General features: G+C 36.8%; 1 long non-coding RNA gene across 1 annotated transcript in view; it reads right to left on the minus strand.

Annotated features, from left to right (window-relative positions):
• The window catches only part of LOC122717145, an 83,516-nt gene that overhangs the window by 44,359 nt on the left and 18,878 nt on the right, over positions 1–20,279 (minus strand). Inside the window, exon 2 of the long non-coding RNA XR_006347156.1 lies at positions 10,319–10,430. This is a non-coding gene — a long non-coding RNA (uncharacterized LOC122717145). The remainder of the gene's footprint in view (positions 1–10,318; positions 10,431–20,279) is intronic.

The raw sequence follows: 20,279 nt of genomic DNA on the forward strand, positions 1-20,279 counted from the left end.
AACCCTGTGCACTCCAGGCCTGTTTCGCTCGGTCGAACCAGCAACTCCAGACTCAGATCCGCGCGTTCGGTGCATTCGGTGGTCTCATAAGTTAATTACTCATAAGATAAGATTACATCTCATAAGATTATACGTAAAGAGTTTAGGAATCGATTTATGAAGCGATATTCTAAAAAAATCAAATATAAATAAATATTGTCGCCGCAATAATCTTAGTGGTGCTGGAAAGTCACGTTGGAGAGCAAAGGGTTAAAATAATTAAATTAGACAAATTTTACAGGTAAAGATATATAGAAAATATTGGAATATAAAATTTACCTAAGAAATTTACCGAATAGATGCTGGAAATCGTCTCGAGTTGTCGTGCAAAGCGTCAAAAGGGATTCTTTGAAACACTCGATAATAAATGAATAAATTTATGCACGTATCAATTCATTTCGAGAGCAACACGTAACACATTCATTGCCCCATTTCGCTGTTGATCATTATTAATCTCATTCCCTCCTCTTCTCCCTTCAAGCAGTAATAAAAATAATAAATCGAGTCGAGAAAAATTTCCAACTGGGGCCCTCTTTGCCTTCCAACAATTGCGTTATTCGTTATAAAGTGAGGAGGGAAAGTAAATAATAAATATAAAAATTTCCAAGTGGACCCTCTGCCTTCCAATAATTGCGTTATTCTATTACAAAGTGAGGAAAATTAAATAATAAAAACAATAAATCGAGAAAAATTTCCAACTGGGCCCTCTTTGACTTCCAATAATTATGCTATTCTATTACAAAATGAGGGGGGAAAATAAATAATAAAAATAAAAATTTCCAACTGGGCCCTCTTTGTCTTCCAATAATTATACTATTCTATTACAAAATGAGGGGGAAAAGTAAATAATAAAAATAAAAATTTCCAACTGGGCTCTCTTTGTCTTCTAATAATTACGCCATTCTATTACAAAGTAAGAAGGAAAAATAAATAATAAAAATAAAAATTTCCAACTGGGCTCTCTTTGTCTTCCAATAATTACGCTATTCTATTACAAAGTAAGAAGGGAAAATAAATAATAAAAATAATAATTTCCAACTGGGCCCTCTGTCTTCCAATAATTATGCTATTCTATTACAAAATGAGGGGGAAAAGTAAATAATAAAAATAAAAACTTCCAAGAGGACCCTCTGCCTTCCAATAATTATGCTATTCTATTATAAAGTGAGGAGGGAAAGTAAATAATAAAAATAATAATTCGAGAAAAATTTCCAACTGGACCCTCTGCCTTCCAATAATTATGCTATTCTATTATAAAATGAGGGGGAAAAGTAAATAATAAAAATAAAAACTTCCAAGAGGACCCTCTGCCTTCCAATAATTATGCTATTCTATTATAAAGTGAGGAGGGAAAGTAAATAATAAAAATAATAATTCGAGAAAAATTTCCAACTGGGCCCTCTTTGCCTTCTAATAATTGCATTATTCTATTACAAAGTGAGGAAAATTAAATAATAAAAACAATAAATCGAGAAAAATTTCCACCTGGACCCTCTTTGCCTTCCAATAATTGCGCTATTCTATTACAAAACGAGGGGGAAAAGTAAATAATAAAAATAAAAATTTCCAAGTGGATCCTCTGCCTTCCAATAATTACGCTATTCTATTACAAAATGAGAGGAAAAAGTAAATAATAAAAATAAAAATTTCCACCTGGACCCTCTTTGCCTTCCAATAAATAATGCCTTCCAATAATCGCGCTATTCTATTACAAAGTGAGGAGGGAAAGTAAGTTTTTGGGGAAAGCCGCGGGAGGGCGGATTATTCGTGTTCGGGGAGGGGAGGGGATTATAAATTTGGCGGATAATCGGGCGGCGAGATCTTAGCGCGCGGTTGGTTGGGGCGTATGCGAAACGCGAGCAGATATCGGCCTAAGCATAAATTCCTCAAGCGTTGTGACACGCGGCGCCCCATGGCTGTATAATCTCGCGTAACGTCGGTTGTTGCGTCGGCCCGGATCCGCGCGAGCCGCGCAATATCGTCTCAGATTTATGGCCGGCGAAGATGGAGCAGCGCGATACTCGACGCGCCGATGAATCGGCGTCCACGTCGTCCCACCTTCCTAATTGACCGAATTAACCCTCCCCCTCCTTTTCCTTTTCCTTTTCCTTTTCCTCGCAACCAGAAACCGAGAAGAGAAGAATTTGTCGACGAAGCTTGGAACGAACTTTCACTTCGAGCTGAATTGACTTCTAGCGAAAAAGTATGAATATTGAATATAAATTTTTATAAAAATTTGATCATTTTGCGTAGAATAATTGGCTTGGAACGAATTTTCACTTCGAGCTGAATTGACTTCTAGCGAAAAAGTATGAATATTGAATATAAATTTTTATAAAAATTTGATCATTTTGCGCAGAGTAATTGGTCGTGTAAACAAAGAAATGAATATTAATTGATAATTGATGGAAGTACAAGAATGAAGAAAATGTTATGGAGGAGCGGAGAAAAAGGATTAGGATTAATAAATATACCGTTCTTCGAATTTCCTCGAAGGACCTCGAAATCGGTCCTTATAGGATAAAGAGGAAGGGAATAAAATAATAAAAGTCAGTTGGAGCGAGTTGGCGAAGAGGAGAGTCCTCCTCCGGATCGGTGGAGGCCGCGGGTGGAGCGCGCTCCGGAGTGTGAAAAAAGGCCATCCCGTGTCACGCAATGTGTTCTCAGCTCCTATTGGCTCTCCTTTCCGAGAAGATCGTGAACGCCCCCGCGCACGCACGCGGGGACGAGTTCTCGTGACCGGTGACAATATTCCCAGCCACCATTTTCGTCCCACTGCATACCATTTTTTTCCATTTCTCTCTCCCTCTCTCTCCCTCTCTCTCTCTCCTTTCTCTCTTTATCCGCGCCTTTCACACCGCCATTTTACTCTTCCAGGCGTATCCTGGACGGGGAAGATCCAGGATTACACGCGAGCTCGCATTTAAGAGGGATCGACCACCACGGTTATTTAATTAGGAAAAATCGAGAACACGATTTCTCGGCTTTTTCCAATTAATAATCTCGCGACGATCGACTCGTGTGTCTTCTTTTCGTCTACTCGAGAATCGTAAATCTTCCGATCGAATTGTTCGAATTATACCGTTCGTGGCGCCATCTGGAAGAGCGCTCTTGACAATTTAAGCACTTTTTTTAAACATCCCAGCTTAGGAAATCGATGTTGGATATGAAATGGTTATATATTGATTGTTATTATATATTGAAATGGTTTGCAAAAAGTGATAAGAAAGATTTAGATAAAGCCGGAAATTTTAATTTGGAAGATAGTGATGATAAGAAGAATTGGCAGAAAGGTCAATAAAATCTTGAATTACATGTATAGTATAGATTAGAAGAATAATTGAAAAGGAACTGTACTATAAAAGATTATGAGAATTGATCGATGATTGCTATAAAATCTAGAAAGTGAGAAAAATAGTCATATCCTGACTGGAATATCTTACTCTCTCTCTCTCTCTCTATATATATATATATAGTTTATCTAAAACGATTATCCAATTATCATTAACCAATGTATGGGATCGAGAAGGGCCCAGAAAAGGAAAAAAAAAAGAAAAAAAGGGAAGAGCTCCTCCACGGGAGGAAGCTCGATTAATCCGTTATATGAGCGGAGGTCGAAGACAGGCACAATCAATAATTCGCTCCCAGTCTTGTCTGCGCGAATCCATCTGCTTTCCTCCTTCGAAGGCCTCCTCCTTCCTCCTCGAACGACGTATAACGTACATATACATATACATATACCAGGCGAAATCATTTGTTAAAAGTCATTTGGATTTGTTAAAAGTCATCGACCAACTATTCCTCCAACGTCCAAATTTCGCTCGAGGAATCCTTTGCCCACTCTCTCTCTCTCTCCTTCGTACTCCTTCAGGGAGGAATGAATTAATTGACACGCGTTCGAAACAGAAACCTTAATTGCCCTCACCGCCCTTTTTTATCTCCATCTTGGAAAATGTTACACGAGCTTGGCACGGGCTAATTAGCGTTATTCGACCAGAGAGAGAGAGAGAGAGAGAGAGAGAAATTTCCATTTCGTTGTTTCGTTCGTGGCGCAAGCAGCTGGCGATCCGAAGCGAACGGTCGATAAATCGATCATAAAGGAGAACCGCGGAACTCGGTGAAATGGCGATCCAAATAAATACTCGGCCCATTGGCCATGAATCACTGATACCGATCGTCGTCGTTCCACCACCACCACCACCCGTGGCCCTCGCCTCGCCGTCCACTCACAGACACAGAGAGAGAGAGAGAGAGAGAGATTCCTCTCCGTTTTCGAACACTGGAAGCCCTCTTCTTCTCCAACGGTTTGATAGTCGGTGTCGCATGATTGAAAGCTGCTCTCTGCCTCGCGATCCCCTATCGATCGATGATTCCATTTCGGATGACCCCCTTTCGGGAACTTCTTCGAGGAACGAGAACCCCCTCCCCTCCCCCCCTCCCTGAACCCCGCATTCCCCACTAGGAAGAAGATATCCCGAGGAAGATAATCCAGACCTCTCCATACCTCTTTTTTCCCCTCTCCAACGTTGTCCGGGATAACGATATTGAGATACATCGAGAGACTATATTTGTTGTGATGGTCGTTGTGGTCGCCAAACCCGACCGAGTTTCGAGCTATTAACCCTGAGAAACAGAGACAGAGACGAGAGAGAGAGAGAGAGAGAGAGAGAGAGAGAGAGAAGAGAGAGAGTTTTGAATAACGAAATGCCGTGACAAGGGTGGTGGGTGAAAACTTATTGGGCCGGCTTCCTTCGGAGAATGTTCGTTTCCGAGCGAGACAAGTGAAGGGGGAGGGGAGGGGAGGGGAATTATCGGGGGCGAAATTGGACGAGCGATAAACGAGCGGCGGGACGTGACGAAGAGGAATGTGACAGCGCGTACGAGGCGGGGATGAATAATTAATAAACGGCGGCGGCGAGGATGAGGATGAGGATGAGGAGGGAGGGAGGGAGGGAGGGAGAGAAATACGGTTGAATGCGGGGCGAGGCGGGCGTTTAACGTTCGAGCTCGAGCACGGCTATCGGAAACTAATCCGGCCGGTTAGGGTGGACTTGTGTGCGCGCCCCGTAAAAGTGACGTTGCGCACGGGTCCCTTTCAGGGGTGGGCGGTCTGTGTTCGAACGGGAACGAGCACCGTCCCGTCATAAAGCGTCGATACATCAAGCTTTGCATGCCTGATATGGGAACGCGAGCGCTTCTTTTTCCTTCCTTCCTTTCTTTCTTTCTTTCTTTCTTTTNTTTTTTTTTTTTTTCCTTCTTTTCGGGGGTAACGGTTGCGAGGTTACGTCACGGGAGGGATGACGTCAGGTTCGATATGGGAAATCGAGAAGAGCGTTGGAAGTCAAACGAATGGAACGAGATCGTAGAGGATCGAGTTGGAAGCTGAAAATTTTAACGAGTGAATTGATACGATTATGATGATACGATGTCTGATTTTTATTGTTCAAGAACGTATCAAACAGTTTGAAACAGGAATTGCAAACAGTTTCAAACAGGATCGAGATTCGAAGAAATAATTGTAAAAGATTAATTTGGAAGTGATTTTAATTTAAAAATTTAAATAAATAAATCGCGCTTGATATCTTTCTTTTTTCAACAATTATAATGCAAACAGTTTCAAACAGTTTGAAATCGAGATTCGAAGGAATAATTGTAAAGGATTAAGTTAAATTGGAAGTGATTTTAATTTAAATAAATAAATCACACTTATGATACCTTCCTTTTTTTCAATGATTTCAATTTTCAATGAGAGTATAGTCGATATGGATTTGCAAACAGTTTCAAACAGTTTGAAATCGAGATTCGAAGAAGCAATTAAATGAATAAATCACACTTACGATACCTTTCTTTTTTCAACAATTACAATAATAACTGCTCAATATTGAATGAAATCATAGTCGATATGGATTTGCAAACAGTTTCAAACAGTTTGAAATCGAGATTCGAAGGAATAATTGTAAAGGATTAAGTTAAATTGGAAGTGATTTTAATTTAAATAAATAAATCACACTTATGATACCTTCCTTTTTTTCAATGATTTCAATTTTCAATGAGAGTATAGTCGATATGGATTTGCAAACAGTTTCAAACAGTTTGAGATCGAGATTCGAAAAAAACAATTAAATAAATAAATCACACTTACGATACCTTCCTTTCTTTCAACGATTACACAATTACTCAATTTTCGTTCAATGAAAACGTAATCGATATGGATTTGCAAACAGTTTCAAACAGTTTGGAGCACGAAGGCGCGAACAAATGACGGGGTTAGGTTCCCGAGGAAACAAATCCTGCTGCAGCACCCTAAGCAAATACTCGAAAGCGTGATTCCCTGTTGACGTCGGTGACTTAGCATCCTGCGTTCCACCCTATGAATCCGAAGTTTGCCCGTCGAAAGGAAGAGGCCTGCGAGGGAGGGAGACTTTTATGCGAGGCGGACCATGTCAGAGGGGTGTCGCGTCTGCCACGTGCCGATCTCTGTGGGATCATTTAGGGCAGGGTGTTAGGATCAAATCTACCGTGAATCGATCTACGTCTCCTGTAACTTTAAACCAACCGATTGTTCAATCTTCCTCTATTTTTCGTTCCTCTCTCTTCTCTTTCTCCTTTCTCCTTTTTTTTTTTTTCTTTCCTTCTCGAATTCCAGATCCTGCTTCAGAACGGACGCTTCTGACACGTTTTTGAATTTTCTATGAATACGAATTAATTACGATCTTTTTTCATTAAAAAGATCCTCGTATTTTAACCACAGCATACATAATCAAATATATAGTGTAAACTCTCGATATTTACCTTTCCTCGCGAAATTGACTCAACTCTTTTCACCTAATGAAACTTGGAAACTTGAAGAACACGTTCGAGAAAAAATTAAAATCATAAAGAACAATTGGCTCAACTCTTTTATCTAATAAAACTTGGAAATTTGGAGAACACGTTTGAGAATAAATTAAAATCGTAAAGAACAATTGAAATTGGCTCAACTCTTTTACCTAATGAAACTTAAAAACTTGGAGAACACGTTTGAGAAAAAATTAAAATCGTAAAGAACAATTGAAATTGGCTCAACTCTTTTACCTAATGAAACTTGGAAACTTGAAGAACACATTCAAGAAAAAATTAAAATCGTAAAAAACAATTATTCGAAATCTAGGATCGAAAGTAACGATGGTTGAAAGATCGAATTTACTAGAAGGATGGACCACGAGTAGGAAGATTACAATAAAGAAGGAAACTCTCGATATTTCCCGATTTATTTATTACTTTTCCTTTCAAATTAACTCAACTCTTTTACCTAATGAAACTTGGAAACTTGAAGAACACATTCAAGAAAAAATTAAAATCGTAAAAAACAATTATTCGAAATTATTCGAAATTATTCGAAATTATCTAGGATCGAAAGTAACGATGGTTGAAAGATCGAGTTCACTAGAAGGATGAACCACGAGTAGGAAGATTACAATAAAGAAGGAAACTTTCGATATTTCCCGATTTATTTATTACTTTTCCTTTCAAATTAACTCAACTCTTTTACCTAATGAAACTTGGAAACTTGAAGAACACGTTCGAGAAAAAATTAAAATCGTAAAAAACAATTATTCGAAATTATTCGAAATTATTCGAAATTATCTAGGATCGAAAGTAACGACGGTTGAAAGATCGAGTTCACTAGGAGGATGGACCGCGAGTGAGGAGGCTGCGATAAAAAAGGAAACTCTCGATTTACGATTTATTTTTTTCACTTTCCCTTTGAAACTCAACTCTTTTACCTCGTGAAACTTGGAAACTTGAAGAACACATTCAAGAAAAAATTAAAATCGTAAAAAACAATTATTCGAAATCTAGGATCGAAAGTAACGATGGTTGAAAGATCGAGTTCACTAGGAGGATGGACCACGAGTGAGAAGATTGCAATAAAGAAGAAAACTCTCGATATTTCCCGATTTATTTATCACTTTCTCTTCGAAATTAACTCAACTCTTTTACCTAATGAAACTTGGAAATTTGGAGAACACGTTCGAGAAAAAATCGTAAAGAACAATTATTCGAAATCGAACTAAGATGAAAAGTAACGATGGTTGAAAGATCGAGTTCACTCGATAAAGAAGGAAACTCTCGATATTTATCATTTCCTTTCTTCGCGAAATTGACTCAACTCTTTTCACCTAATAAAACTTGGAAACTTGAAGAACACATTCGAGAAAAAATTAAAATCATAAAAAACAATAGGCTCAACTCTTTTACCTAATGAAACTTGGAAATTTGGAGAACACGTTCGAGAAAAAATCGTAAAGAACAATTATTCGAAATCGAACTAAGATGAAAAGTAACGATGGTTGAAAGATCGAGTTCACTAGGAGGATGGACCGCGAGTGAGGGGGCCGCGATAAAGGAGGAAAGGGAGGGGTGCGAAGGCAGGGTGCCCGAGGCAGGCCACGTCGTAGGTGCAAAGTTTAACAATGCGGTTTCTACGCTAGAGCAAACGATTTATGCACGGGAGAAGTCCGCCCACCTCTAGTATCTTCATCTCGGCCGGGGGACGTGGCTCGGCTACGAGCCGAGATCGCTCGACAACCGCCTTTTATATATAAAATCATTTCCTTCTCCTTTCTTTTCAATTTTTTGACTTCCACGCTTGGAACATCAACATATAGAAGTCAAAAAATTAAAAAGAAAGGAAAAAGAAATAATTATATATATATTTTATTTTATCAGAGAACATTTGGTTTACCGAAGTCGATTTAATTTTAATTAATTCTAGCGTTAAGTGACAAGATAAGGTCCATATATTCGTGGTAAGATGGAAAAACTTTTTACATAAAAAAAAAGGGAAAAAAAATAAGTGAAAGAGCTTTAAGATCGCCGGAGGCGAGTGTCCTCTTCCTCTGTAATTAATAAAACCCGCCAACGACTCACTACTGCGTGTATGCAACAACATGTTACTACACCAAATAGTATATCCTATGTAGAAAGGTATACGCGACAGAAAGATCTACTCTCTTTAAAAAACTTCCACCCTTTGATATTGCAACAAGTATATATAACATAGAATAACCTCCTTCCTTATATATATATATATATATATATATATAAGAAATTAAACTTTTATATATATATATATATATATAAACTTATATATATAACTTATATATACTACTATATACTATATATATATATTACTATATACTACTAACTTATATATATATATATATAATGAAAAAGAGAAGTTTAATTTCTATAAGGAAGAATGTTATATATGTTACACATACTTGTTGCAATTATATATATAAAGAGCATTAAAAAAATTTCAATTAGAATCTTGGAAAGAGACTCAATTCCTACATTGAATCTTTAAGTTTTAATAATCATTTATGGATTACCAATTCCCTCTTGCTATCGTTTCCTTCGAGAAACGTGTACATAGTCTTTAAAGGGTATCGAGTACATTTTTGGAGGGAAAAGTGGGCGATTAAAGGAAAGGGATCGATCGAAGGGGTATAAATACGTGGAAGAAAGTGGTTTATCGATGAAACAACAACAACAACAACAACAGCAACAACAACTCGACCTGTTCAACCGGAGGGGAGAGAGGCGATGCCAAGGAACGATAAAGGGGTTGTGGAAGCTTGCAAGCTCGCGATACTCTCGGTTATAAATCAGGCGGGGAGACCCTCATCCCTAACTAAATCGACTTTGCGTAACCAAAATTGGGGGAGGGGTGGGGAGGGTTTGCGGTGGTTACCGGTGTGAAATGTTCCCATGGGGGGAGGGGTCCCGGATAGAAAAGAGAGCAGCAGACAGAGAGAGAGAACCCCAACGATCCCTAACAGGACAATATGTTAGCCGTCCTTCGTTACGCTTAGCCAGACTATCCGATTATATCCGTATTATCCTATAAAGCGACTGATCTCTGTGAGAATCCACTATTCCGTTCCTTCCAATTTAATCGATTAATTATGTACAAAATAAAATCGACGAAAGTTATAGTCTTTCCTTCTCGTTTAATTATAAACGAATCGATGTACGTGGGATTAAATTGAAAGGTAATTTGATCGAAAAATTCGATCTTTCCGTTTGACGTCATTATTATTCGTAATTTTCCTGTGAGATTGTTGATTTTGAAAGATTTCGATGTGAGAGCAGAGTTAAAAATTTGTGAATTAATTGATCTCGTGCAAACCATTTGCCATTTTGTATTTATTATAATACTTTTGTTTTATCCACTGTTTCGTTCTAACGAAACGGAAAGTTTTAATAAAAATAGATATAAAATTCGTCTTACTTTTCAAATATCGTAATAATTTCCTCCTTCGTGCATACTTCATTGGTGGAAACAAGTCTGAAGAAGAGTCACTGGCCTATCTCCACCTTTGCCGCTTTGTTGACAAAAAAATCTGTAATTAGAACATTCGAAATCGTTAAAATAATTTTCATCTCGAACACAAAGTTACGTTAATCGTCCTGAAATAAATTTTCGAAATTTTCTAATTAATTATTTAATTATTGTAACATTAAATTTTCACCGATCTTTACCTCAACTTCGTACCTCGTTTCAAAAAAATTTTTCCAAACTCGGTTTTTCCCCTCGAAAAACTGTCCGTCGTTCCGTGCTTCGTCATCGAGCGCAATTACGCTTCTTTCCCTTCGCTTCCTTCTTTCCTCCATGCTCGAGAAACGAGACGAGAGGAGCCACCGAGGAGTTCATTATAAAACCGCGAATACATAAATTGGTCGTGGAACGTAATCCGACCCGTTGGCGGGTTCGTGTTACGCGATAATCAACGACTATTTCAACGAGTAAACATTCCATTTTCTCATGTAATTAAAAAAAAGAACGTTCATTATTTCGGGCAAAAATTAATTGGCCGCGCGATGTTGCGCGATGTTGCAAAGCGCGAGGCCCTCAGCCTTGCGCCTAGTCGATGATCGGGCTCGGTGTTGGCGAGGGGAGGGGGGAGCCGAGTCACGGGGAAGAGAGAGAGAGAGAGAGAGAGAGAGAGAGAGAGAGAGACCGATATGAAAAACGGAAAATGCGGGACGAGCGCGAAAAAAAAAGAAAAAAAGACTTTCGTTTTCTCACGTGTTCGCACCCCCTCCTCCCCTCCTCCCCTCCTCCCCTCCTCCTCCTTTCCCTCTCCCCCCCCCCTCCGCTCGGCCAGACGCCATTACGTCAGTCTAATTAAAGGAACGATGAAACGTTGCGTTGCTCGATGAAAAATTTCTTGCGCAACCTGCGATGAGAAAATCGCTCGATTCGAGGCCATTGTGAACGCGTCTTGATCTCTTCTATCGCTCCCCTATTTATTTCGTAATTATTATCTTTCCAAATCGAATTCCATAATCGGTTTCTACCGCCTTCGAATTTCCTCGCGTCTCGCGACACGCGAAAGTCGAGTTACTTGGAACGAGTATCTGAGAGGAAAAAGGTATCTTTAAATTTTCGAGAGAGAGAGAGAGAGAGAGAGAGTTAAATTTTCAAGATGCTTCGAATAATTTGTTCTTTCTTTGAGCCCATCGGAAGGCGATAAAGAAATTAGAGTAATCGTATCGTACGTGTTCATCCTCATCTTCATCATCGTGACAAGGAAGAAATAGGAAAGAAACAGGAAACTCGGTTCGATCGTATTGTTGAAACTGAATCGCATCCACGTTTTTTCCCAAGTGAATATTCATCTCTTCTTCTTCTTCGCCGGGAGCAAACCGTAAGATCCTGTTTCACGGTTTCTCTTTCATTATAAATCATATATATATATATATATATATATATATGTATGTATGTATATATATATACGTACGAAAGTATAATGAACCATTTCCTTCGCGCGTGCACGAGAGCCGCTTCCTTCCACGCGAACGAAAAAAAAAAAGAGAGAGAGAGAGAGAGAGGGAGAGGAAGGCGAAAAAAAAAAAGGAAGCGTGCGCGTGTGTCTACTAGGCGAGAGAGCGTGTAAATCCTTGGGCAGGGAGGAAAGAAACTAATCACAGAGGGAGTATCCTCGTAAATCTCGGCTACGTGTCATTCGCGAGTCGCAACTCAGGATTTAATAACACGCCAGAGAAGAGAGCTGACCAGTTGTGCAAGCTGTTATTTGGCTATGCGTTTATTTCACTCCCGCCCTTGGGCCAGTCACACTTTCTCCATCCAAATTTTTTTTTTTTTCTTTTAATATTCTTTTCATACTCTTTTACATTCTTTTCATTTTCAGAATGACGATTCGAGAAAAAATTGATTTTCCCCCAATAATAACCAAACAAGAGGTGATAAACGATAGGAAAGAAATATTTTAATAGTGATGGTATTAAATAACACCTGATCTATATTACGAATCTATCTAATTGTAATATATATATATATTAATAGTGATAATATTAAACAATATTATCTGATCTATATTACGATCTAATTATAATAGATGTATATTTTAATAGTGATAGTATTAAATAATATCTGATCTATATTACGAATCGATCTAATTGTAATATATATATATATATATTTTAATAATGATGATATTAAATAACACCTGATTTATATTACGAATCGATCTAATTGTAATATATATATTTTTTAATAATAATGATATTAAACAATACCTGATCTATATTACGAATCGATCTACTTATAATATATATATTTTTTAAGAATAATGATATTAAACAATATCTGATCTATATTACGAATCGATCTAATTGTAATATATATATATTTTTTAATAGTGGTAGTATTAAACAATACCTGATCTATATTACGAATCGATCTAATTGTAATATATATATATATATTTTTTAATAGTGGTAGTATTAAATAACCTGATCTATATTACGAATCGATTTAATTGTAACATATATATATTTTAATAGTGATAGTATTAAACAACACCTGATTTATATTACGAATCTAATTATAATATATATATGCTTATTCTAATGTAATAAGCATGTTTTATATATAGCGAATACGAAGATTTTAATTAACATTAATTTGTTAGGCAATAGAAAACAGGTTAAGAAAAATTTCACGATATATTTACGATTTGAATTTTCGAAAAATTATTCATCGAAGAAAAATTTTAAAAGTATATTCGCGAAAGGAAGAATGAATTTTGCGACTCTTTAACTCTCTCCCCCTCCTCTCCCTCTCTTAGGAAGGTTTATCTTTCTCCGTTTACGATTTCACGTTTACGAGCACTTGTGAATTCCGGGCGGCGTTAAAAGGGCGGTTAACTCGGGGATGCTGGTTATTTAATCTCTAATCCCGGCACTCGAGGGTGGCACAGTCATCGATAGGGTCGGATCACCCCACGAAATCATTTTCGGGGGGTCGAACTCCCGGGACCCTCGCCCTTCTCCCCGCAAAAATGCTTGCATAGGGGTGTAACAGTTTGCCATTCATCGTGCCTTGTACTCGTCGTTGTTATTGTTGTAGTCGAAAAATACGAGTCAAACGGCTCGTTCTTTCTGTGTTATTAACGTAAAAAAGGAAGACTTGCCTTAACGACAATCAAGAATCGTAACAAATTTATTAAAACTCGTATTGAAAATCTCGAGATGTGTTTAACGATCACTTTCGTCGAATATATAACGAATGCTTTTGTCGAAATAATATTTGAAAGCTATTCACAAAAATTTTACTTCAATTTTTCGACACCCTGAGATTAAAATTTCAAAATTTCGAGCGAGAATAGACGACAAAAACCGAGGAGAAAGAGAAATACATTTTCAACTTTTCGACACACCCGATTATTCCCGTATTTCGATAATCCACCGGTAACATCACCGCCTCTTACCGATCGGTATATCGATATCGACAGGGTTGCCACAGCGTTCGCGTTACGTGGCATCGCGTTATTGCCAAACACACGCGGTAAGACACAATAAACCTATCCGTATCTCGATCCGCGATCTTACACGAAGAAAACGGCACGCAACACGAGCTTCTTCCTCTTCCCTCGTATCGAGCAAGTGTCCAACGCATTGCGACACACGCGTACACACTCCTTCTGCCCCCTCTCGTAAGACACCCGTTTACCGGAAAGGTGTGCGCGTATAAGCGTTAAGTTTATTGGATATTCAGCGTACGTTTCGTATCACCTGCTACGCGGCCAAAGCCACGCACGATGACCGGCCGAATTCTAATTTGGCGAGAAAAAAAATTCGTTGCTGCCGGATTGCGGAACTGCGAGCGTTGAGCGTGCGTGTACAAGCGCACGGAGGAGGCAAGGTGAATCCCCGGATCGGGCCACCGGTATCGGTTAATTCCAGGTTGTAAGCGCGTAATGTATGCGGCCATTAACCGTAATGAACACACGGCCGTGCTTTCTTACGGGAGAGAACCATATTCCGGGAGAATTTGCCGGGGAATTTACGAGGCAGGACACGGTAAGAGGGCGTGAATTACTGTTGCCGTCGATCCAACCGTTCGAATCGATCCTCTCCGTCGATGTTGATCCTTCGAGCGACGAGTTACTTCTGCGCAGATAAGCAATAATGGGGAACGAACGGTGAATGTTTTGTTTACGTTTCGTATACGTTGAAAGTATGTTTACTAAAGTGCGTAGTATAATGGAGGAAGAAGGGGAGATTTATTATGATATTTGTATGTTTTGATTTGAAGTATGTCGTGTATTTGATATGTTTGATTTTGTTCAAATAATAGAAAAAGAGATTATATGGTATGTTATGATTTGTATGTTTTGAATGTGATTTGAAGATGTGGAAGAAAATATGCTTAATACGTATTTGATATATTTGATTTTACGTGAGTAATAGAAAGAAGGGAAGAATTATTATAATATAAAATAATTTAAATAATTTAAATAATTAATAATTTAAATATTAATAATTTAAATAATTTATATTTAATTTAAATAATTGAAATATAATATATATTATGTGTATTTTGGATTTGATTTAAAGATGTGGAAGAAGATATGTTGTGTATTTGATATGTTTGATTTTGTGATAGAGTAATAGAAGAGGAAAGAGTTATGACATGGTGTGATTAAAAGATATGGAAAAAGATATATTGTGTATTTGATATATTTATTTGATTTAAAGATGTGGAAAAAGATATGTTGTATATTTGATTTGATATATTTGATATATTTGATTTTGGTGCAAATAATAGAGGAAAGAAATAAGAATTATTATAATATTGTATGTTTGGATGTGATTTAAAAATATAATACATTTGATATACTATTTGATAGTTTTTTTATGAATAATAGAGAAAAAAGGAAAGAATTATTAAAATAATTATTAAAATATTTTATATCTACATGTTTGAATGTGATTTGAAGATATGGAAGAAGAATTTGATATATTTGATTTTATGCAAATAAATAGAAAAAGAAGAGAAGAGTTATGATATGATGTGTTTGAATGTGATTTCAAGATGTGGAAGAAGAAATATTTATTTGAATTTATATTTGATACGAGTAACGGAGGAAGAAATTAATATAATATTGTGTATTTGGATATAATTTAAAAATATGAAAGAAAATATATTTGATAAGATATAGTGTATTTGAGTGTGATTTAAGTAGAAAAAGATACCTAAATTTTACGTGTATAACGTTTTATTTTAAGAATGATTTCTTCCAAAGAATGAATTCAAATATTCTTGAGGATAATTTTAGAAAGTTTCATTTAAATCAAACATACCGTGCATCCAAATTATAACTTTAAATTTGTTTTCTGAAAATATTTCCACTATCACTATGCAATAAACTCAATTACAATCACTTTCAACAATAATAACCAATTCGAAAGAGAAACTTTGAAAAATTGTTATCTCAAATACACGATTAATGAGAATAATAATAATCTCTATGCTAATTGGAAAAGAAAGTATATAACCCCGCACGTTTCTTCCAACATCCTAATAAACACCATTTCTTCCATCAAAACTCTGTCAAATCTATCCATTTCACACGAAGGAAACACGTCATTTTCACATCACTACACTATATTCGCTATATTTTCCATCCAACAATTCTCTCTTTTTTCCACGTATCGTGATCACATAATTATATCTTTCTTTCTATCCATTGTTCTACACGAATAAATAAAAAAGACTGAGCTGGAGAAGAACTCAGGAGGAACTGTGGAGGCTGCTTGACCGTGTCTCATGCTTGATTGAAATATTCATGAGGCGGATGGCAAATTTGTGGACGAAAATTGGCAGGAGGTTCTCGTCGGTGTCCGACAAATCGCCTGCTATTTTCTTAATGTTATAATCGTCCCTCTCCCTCCCTTCTCCTCCTCCTCTCTCTTCCCCCCCCCTGCCAAATATGATCGGCGCGGAATAATTTTTCCATTTGTCATCGGTGTCCTCCTCATGGATGGGAATGGGACAGAGAGAGAGGAAGAGAGAGAGGGAATTTATCCCTTACGTAATCCCGATCACCGTAAAACAAACGCAACCACCACGAGTTTGCCATGATTCTCACGAATGAGGCTCGAGGAATTATCGAACCTCGTTCGACTCTTTCGAATCGAACGCTCTTCGATGAATTCTTTTCTCTCGCTTCCTCTTCGAAATTTCTCTTTCTTTTTTCTTTATAAATATAATCATCCACGAGAAATCGAAATTATTTCACAACGAAAAGAAAAGAAACGATCGACAAATTCGATAAAATTGAAAAAGAATATTTTTAACTTATGCACAAGTGAAATGCACTCGATCCTATCATCTGTGTCAATATCTTCCGTTTCCTTCTCGAAAAAAGAGAAGAATCGGCTCCGAGATTGTTGAAATTTTAACAAATAATAAATTTTAATATTATAAAATATTATAAATATATATATTAAAAAATAATATATTATAAAATATATATATATATAAATATAATAAATAATAAATATATATAAATATAATATTAAAAAATATATATTATAAAATATATATTTTATTGTATAATAAAAATTTTGCAATGAATAAAAAGAAAAAAAATTGTTTGTTGAAAAGGAAAAGCAATTTTGATAATTAACACGACACCTTATTCCACGAGCGAAAGGATAATCTGCACGAAGAATAGGGAAGAAGAAGGGATTGCATTACAACGTGGTGGCATTAAACAGAACGTGACGAACAAGGGTTTCGTTCACAGTCCAATAACCGGGAACACGATTAATAATCGGCACAACCCGGAACACCCATCTTCCTTCATCGAGCCGCTATCTTTTTGTTGGGACGACGATGGGAAAACGAGGCGATCTCCTCTCGCTCCATTAACTAGATAACGAGGTGAGTCGATCATCTTCGAGTCGGCCGAGAATCATTCTCGTCCCTTCGACTCTTCGTGCGCGAGCCATTTTATTTCTCTCTTTTTTTTTTTTCTTTTCTTTTCTTTTCTTTTTCGGAATTTTATCAAGTTTTTTTTTTTTTTTTATTCTTAGTATTATTATTAATTCTGCTCTTCGAGAGATGAAACGTTCGAACGGTGTGTGATATGTGGGATATTCGAGATCGAGGCGAACGATAAATCGTACAATAAACGATAACAAGTTAATGGCCTAATAAATAAGTAACCTTAGTAGAGGAGGAGGGGAGGGGAGAGGCAACCCTTTGAAAGAGTTTAAAATTTTTACATTAGGGGGGAAGGGCGTGGGTAAGCGTCGTCGTCTCGTGTGAAACGACTCCAGTTTCCAGCGTATCGATTCCAGACGCGGACAATATGGTCCAGAAAGGGGTGGAGGATGGGATGGGTGGAATTTGTAAGTGCACCCTTTCCCAACCGAATTGAGAAATAGTTTTCGCGGCTTTGTTACCGGCTCCCGGAAGCCAGAATTTCCAGGGCGAAAAGTGATTAAATCGTTAAAATTGTCCTAGAGATTCGAAACATTAAGAATTTCTAAAATTTCCAAAAGTGATTTTTAAATTGTCAATCAAGTTCATTTCCAAACAAAATTCTTGGAAAGAAAATATCTGAAAATATCGAAGAATTTTTATCAACCTCCCTTCTCTCCAAAGAATTTCAATCAGATTGAAAACTCGAGTGGTCAAATTTTCCAATCGAATTGAAAAATAATTTTCACTTTTTGTAACTGGAGATTAAGTTTTGAGAAGAGTTCGAGAATTTCTAGAGCAAAATTAGAATTTTGAAAGAGATAGAATTTCTAACAAAATTTTACCAACCTCCCCTTTCTCCAAAGAATTTCGATCAGATTGAAAACTCGAGTGGTCAAATTTTCCAATCGAATTGAAAAATAATTTTCACGTTTCGTAATTGTGGAGATTTTCAGAAGAGTTCCAGAATTTCGAATTAGAATTTTGAAAGAGGTTAAAAATAGAATTTCTAACAAAATTTTACCAACCTCCCCTTTCTCCAAAGAATTTCGATCAGATTGAAAACTCGAGTGGTCAAATTTTCCAATCGAATTGAAAAATAATTTTCACTTTTTGTAACTGCGGAGATTAAGTTTTCAGAAGTCAGAATAAAATTACAAAGTGATTAGAATTTTGAAACGTCAAAGAATATTGTAAATTTTTAATCTAACTTAAATCCTTAAAATTGTTCTAAAGGTGATTCGAAGCATTAAGAATTTCAAAAATTTCCAAAAGTAATTACTAATTACTAATTTTAAATTACTCGACTTTCGATCAGATCGAGTGACCAAATTTTCCAATCGAATTGAAAAATAATTTTTGTAACTGCGGAGGTTAAATTTTCAGAAGAGTTCCAAAATTTCCAAGAATTTCCAAAATTGCAAAATAATTAGAATTTTAAAAGAGATCAAAGATTTTGGAACGAAAAATATTATAAAAATATTTTTAATCTAACTTTACGTAAACTGGGTCGATTTTTAATTTAAAAATTTGTAATTTAAAAATTAATTTTAATTACATCAAAAAACCAACTTCTCTCGACTTTCGACCAGACAATTGAAAACTCGAGCGATCAAATTTTAAAAACGGTTTGTTGTAACTCGTATCGTTGTTGTAACTCGAACATGATCCATACGGAGGCGGACGTATCGCTTTTCTCCTTGGCCGGCATTCATACGAGAAAGGAAGCTGGGCGACGTTTATCCTTTTAGAGGAAAAAACGGATGGAAGAAACGGATTCCGCTTCCGCGCCGGATCGAAATGACAGGAGGAGGCGTGCTCGCCCCTCTTCGCTCATTTCAATGCTCCGATCGAGGGGGAGGAGGGGGGGAGGCCGGTGACAGTGACAAGCGTAACAACCGATACCCATGAGAATCCTCCCGATGGCCAACTTTGTCCCCGCCGTGAATCGAGCAACGAGAAGAAGCGATAAAAAAATTAACCGGCCGATAGACTCTGCGAAAGGATTGGACAGGAATGGATATTGGAATTCTATTATCAGAATTGATAATGAAAAAATGGAATCAGGGAGGATGGGAGGATTTCAATCTGCCGTACGTTTTTATTTTTTCCAGAATCATTCCAGATATAATTTATATATAATTATATTATATAATATAATTATATGTATAATTATATTATATAATTATATAATTATATATATAATTATATTCATTCCAAATATAATTTAATATTCCGGGGGTGGAAGGAAGGAAGAAAGCGAACAATATTCTATCGTAGTGGAAACACCAAATTTAAGAATTATTCTGTCACTATCTACAACTATATCTTTCTTCTTTCCAATTTTTCAGATAAGCAATTTTTCAATTTTTTCTTTTTTCAATTTCAAGATAAGTAAAATTTAGGTAGATAAAATTAACCAAAATTTCTCAGAGTTCACCCTTTCCCCTTGTTGATTAGACTGTTGAAAACAACGAGTAAAACGTATTTAACCGAACAAATATATTTAATTATACTTAATTGCACTTGTTTACAAAACATTTAAAGTATGGAAGAGAAACAAAAATAAATACCAACTATGTGAAACAGCTATGTGAAATTGCTAACAATAATAAAATAAAATTTCAGTTTAAATTTAAAATCTTCAAATTCTACAACACCCCTAAAGAAATAGAGAAATACAGATTTGGGAAGATTTTTCCTTCCTCGAAGAGAAAATTTAAAACGGGGGGGGGGGGGGGAAAGCGAATTTCCCATGCCACTTGTGAAAGCCCCGGGACCCTTTCTGGAAGGAGGAAGGGTTACCTACGAAATTTCTACATCCATCATCTCGGCTCGTAACCCCTTCACGGGCCAACCCCAGCCCGGCACGCGCCATTATAATGCTCTCCTCGCTGAACTCGCTCGAAATTTAACCGCCCTTTAAAACTTTAACTACGCTTTACGACCGGCC

This window comes from Apis laboriosa, unplaced genomic scaffold (genome assembly GCF_014066325.1).
Source record: "Apis laboriosa isolate Shangri-la unplaced genomic scaffold, ASM1406632v1 scaffold4_cov146, whole genome shotgun sequence".
Taxonomy (NCBI): Eukaryota; Metazoa; Arthropoda; class Insecta; order Hymenoptera; family Apidae; genus Apis; species Apis laboriosa.